Source organism: Lactuca sativa, chromosome 1 (assembly GCF_002870075.4).
Source record: "Lactuca sativa cultivar Salinas chromosome 1, Lsat_Salinas_v11, whole genome shotgun sequence".
Lineage (NCBI taxonomy): Eukaryota > Viridiplantae > Streptophyta > Magnoliopsida > Asterales > Asteraceae > Lactuca > Lactuca sativa.
Window position 1 is genome coordinate 156828452 of NC_056623.2, and position 4279 is coordinate 156832730.

The window sequence follows — 4279 nt, forward strand, 5'->3', positions numbered from 1 at the left end:
AGATGGGACCATATTCGGCTTCGTTTGTTAGCAGGATATTGTACAAGACTATCCAATCATGAGGGTTCAGATTGGGCAGATCCGCCAGAGAGATCATGTGAGCAGTTCTTGCAGATCCTCGGATAAGCTTGAACTTGACGTTAGTGAATCTCCCCACGGCAAAAGGCTTCATCACCCGAACATTGACAATCTTCTGGGCGCTCCATGTAAGGAATTGAGGGCGAGCGGCCTCCAGGTAGAAGTCAATGAGCTCCCTGTCAAGCTCATCGTTCGGATGCGGGACTTCAGAAATGTTGGAGAAGGCGTGGAAGATGAACGCCTTTCGAGTCAGTGGCATATCGAACTGCGAATCGATGGTGTTGTTGCAGTCCAACGATATCACCGGCTCGAGCCATAGTATGCTTGGAGTCTCTATGGCCTCTTTTATCAAACGATCCCTGGTCCAGGCAGGGAAGAGCAACTTTCGGCTCTCAAGGAGATCGTGGGCTTCTTTTTGCTTTCGTTCGGCTTCTTCAGCCTCACGCGCCACACGACTGGCATCGTCTTCAGCATTGCGACTGTTCTTTCTTTTTAACATGTCCGCAATGGTCTCCTTGTCTTCATCTTCATCTTCATCTTCATCCTCTGCTATGTGTTTGCCTTTGTTCTTCACACCCGAACCCGAGGCATGACCAGTTGGGGGTGGTTCGGTTGTGTGAGTAGCTTTGGAGGACGGAGGTGGTTTCGATCCTTTCTTCTCATCTCCCCCTTGTTTCGGAATGGACACGAAACTCGGAAGGCCTTCAATTTTGCTCAAGAGGTCCATGGCCGGGGAGAGCTTTTCAGCGAGGGTGCGCCTCACCGAATGATTAAGGATGGGATCGTGTGCTTCCAGGATGTTGGATAGAGCGGCGTGGACATCCGAAACACACGTCTTTATGACTTCCCTCTCGGATCGAAGAGCTTCCAATTGTTGTTCGGAGTTGGAAAGCTGCGTGCTCTTGACCTTTAGGGCAGTTGTTTTACTCGCCAGAACGTCCATCAGAGAGTTCTCTGCCGCAAGATCCTCTTGGAGTTTTGCCAGACGGGCATCGATGGAGGCACGGAGTGCCGAGTTGTCGTCGCTGAGATTTTGTCGGAGGATAGCGAACGAAGTCAACTCCGTCGAGACGAACTTGGCCAATTGTTGAACAATCGGTTCCAGAGTTGTCTTTGTGGCATTGGCGCTTTCCTGCAGAGACTTCAGCAGGTCAGAAGCGTCGGAGAATAGTTTATCGACTTTTTCAGTCGCTGCCTCACAAGCTCGGGTGGAGGCGTCTATCGCAGCAGTTGCTGAGGCCACTGAGTCATGTTGAGCCCTGGAGAAGGCATCAACTATCTTCTGAAGGGCAGCTTCAGATAAGGATGACTGCTGGTTGGAAGAGGAGGCGAGAAGTTGATCAACCTTCTCGTGAAGCTCGCGGAGATGCTTCTTTGTCACTGGAGCATCATCCTCCTCATCACTTTGAACTTGAAACGGACTATAGTAGACCGAATCAAAGTTCATGTGATCACCACCAAGGTATTGATCATCGCCATCGGAGGCGTCTTCTGGAGATTGAGGTGGTGGGGAAGCTGGGGGTGTTGTGGGTTTGGTTGGTTCAGGTTGAGTGGGTGGGGGGTTAGTTTCGGGTGGTGGTGGTATATGAGTTTCGATGTGTGGAGGTTCGGTTACGGGTGGGGTTTCGGTTGATGTGGTGAATATGGGTGGAGGTATAGGAAATGAGGTTGGTGGTATAGTAGGGTTTATGGTGGGAATGGAAATAGGTATTGTGGGTGGAGGGGAAGGAACTGGGGATTGGTGAAGTTCCATCTCCGGGGTTGGGGACCGAGGGGGTGTGTTGCCTCGTTGAGGAGATTCGTCTCCTTGTGAGCCCTCAGAGTCCGAACCCCCACCTTCGGATTCGCTTGAAGAGGAGGGTATGAGGAGCTTTCGCTTCGGTTGGGTCTTCCTCCTTTTCGGTTGTGGGGATGAAGCAGCCTTCGGTTGTTTACGCTTCTTGGGAGAAGGTTTTGGGGCTTTGGATGGTTTCTTCCCCTTGTCTGCCTTCTTACCCCTAGCTACCGGTTTGTCGGCATCATGAATCGAGCGCAGCATGTCTGGTGTCAGTTCCCTCGGACCAGATGGCCCTAACTCCTTGATCGCCTTGATCATACTGCTGTCTGAAGGCACACTTCCATACATAGTCTCCGGGATGGAGCCAATAAAGGAGAATTTTGATGCATCCGAGACGATGATCTTCTTGGTATGGAACGTACCAATAGAAGACATCGATGCACCATCAGCAGTTGGGACATCAAACCTGTCCATAGCCCATCTTGTGATCAAGATCCAGAACCGGGCCAGCGACACCTCGGAGTGTCGAGAAGTGGAAGAGAGGCTCTGAAGCAGCTGTTGCCAGAGGACAAACCCGTAGTCCAGATTGATCCCGTTGTACACCCCATACATAATTGACAGGAAAAGACGACTTGCACCGTCAGATCCTGAGCTCCTCTCTGACAGTCCCTTGAAGAGAACTGTAAATAACCCATTCCATTGGGGCGGTAGGCATGACTTCTTGAACCTGGCAACGGAGGTGAGAACTTCCGTGTAGCCTATGTTGTAGAACATGCTATAGAACATTCCAACCGGAATCGTCTCCAGGTTAACTCGCGATGAGTCAGTGGCAAACCCTAACAACGTGCAGAAACGGGGGCGAGAAATGGAAGTCTTGTGATCTCCCACTTCAAAGAATACCCGGTCGACGCCCTTGTCGTAGTAGGCCGTCGCATAGACCTGAGATAGAGCCACCAGTGGCACCGTTTCAATTCTGGACAATGTCGGAGCAAGCTGGGAGTACTTAAGGCATTCGATAACCGGCGACATGTAGGGATCATAGGCCAGTGGGTTCAGATCAATGACGAGGCATTGTTGAGGTCTGATTGGAAGAATCTGAGAAGTAGCATGGACGGAAGAGGATTCAGCCATTGTTGCAGGTTTGGAGAAGAAGATAACCGGGAGAGAGTTTGGAAGCATTTTTTCTTTGGAAATTATGGGGCAGTAAAGAGGTAAAAGGTGGTGTTGATGGGTTTTTATAGTGGGTGATAGGAGAGAGAAAAATCGTTTCAAATCTCTTATGGAAATACGAAACGGGTTTTTGGAGTGACTGATTGGTGACAGTTGGGACGTGCGATGATCACGTAGGAGAGAGAGTGTCAGATTCCTAGGATCACGCCGCCCAATAAGCGCCGGTTCAAAGAAAGAAATCGTTTCCATTTCCACACGCGCCTGTAACTTCAGAGATATGACGCTTCGACATTGCACACGCGTCCTCAAGTGTCAGAAAAAGCGCGGCTGTTTCAAATTCACGCGCCCTCCTTTTTACCGTCGTTTGAATTTCTATCCTTTGAACTCCCGCCCCGTCAGCAACCTTTTGTCTTATCCTCTTTTAAACGGCTGTTTTCAATTAATGATCCACGTGGCTAATTTTTTGACCACAACTTCATTTGTAACCATCCAGTAAATATCCAGCCTGTAAAATAATTAGTAACGGAATTTTTGAAAATCTTGGATTTTCGTGCAAAGAGTGTAAAAAAAATAAAGAAGTAAAGCAACTCTTTTTAGGATAATCTGTGATGTCAATAATGACACAAAACTGATGATCCCGGGCACGAATCTCTTCCTTCAAGGTCAAGAAAGACCTCGAAGTGTTAGTGTGGAATCCCGTTGAATTACGATCAAACATTCATTAATAAATGTTGAAAGGCTTCTTTTAATAAGGCAAATTAAGGGTGGTTTCGCTTTGATTCAACAGTTGAATTCTTGATATAAGAACGAACGTGAACAAAGTACTTGTGAGACCGGTGTAGTCTGTTGAACAAGTAGGTTGGAGTTGATTTTGAAGTGGCTTGGATTAATATGAAATCTCAGAAAAAAATTTAAAACTGGATCCCATGGGAAGAAATGTTATGGTGTGTAACAATTTCATTGGAACCACGCAAAAAGAAAAGAAATTGAGATTTCATGAAGGTACATTCGTCAATTCATTGGTGAAAACTTGATCAAGTTAATTGGTCACCGTCAATTCGTTGGTGTTGAATTTTGGGTTTCACTCAGCTCGTAGTGGCACGAAGCTAAGATCATTAACACAGATGTTGTGTAACCATAAACCTCAGTGGTAGTGTCTGAGAGTCTCAAGGGTTACAGTGATGAAACGAATGTTATGGAGAAGTGTAATGGAGATGGTGAAAGAAGACATAGTACCTCTGCTACGAACAAATG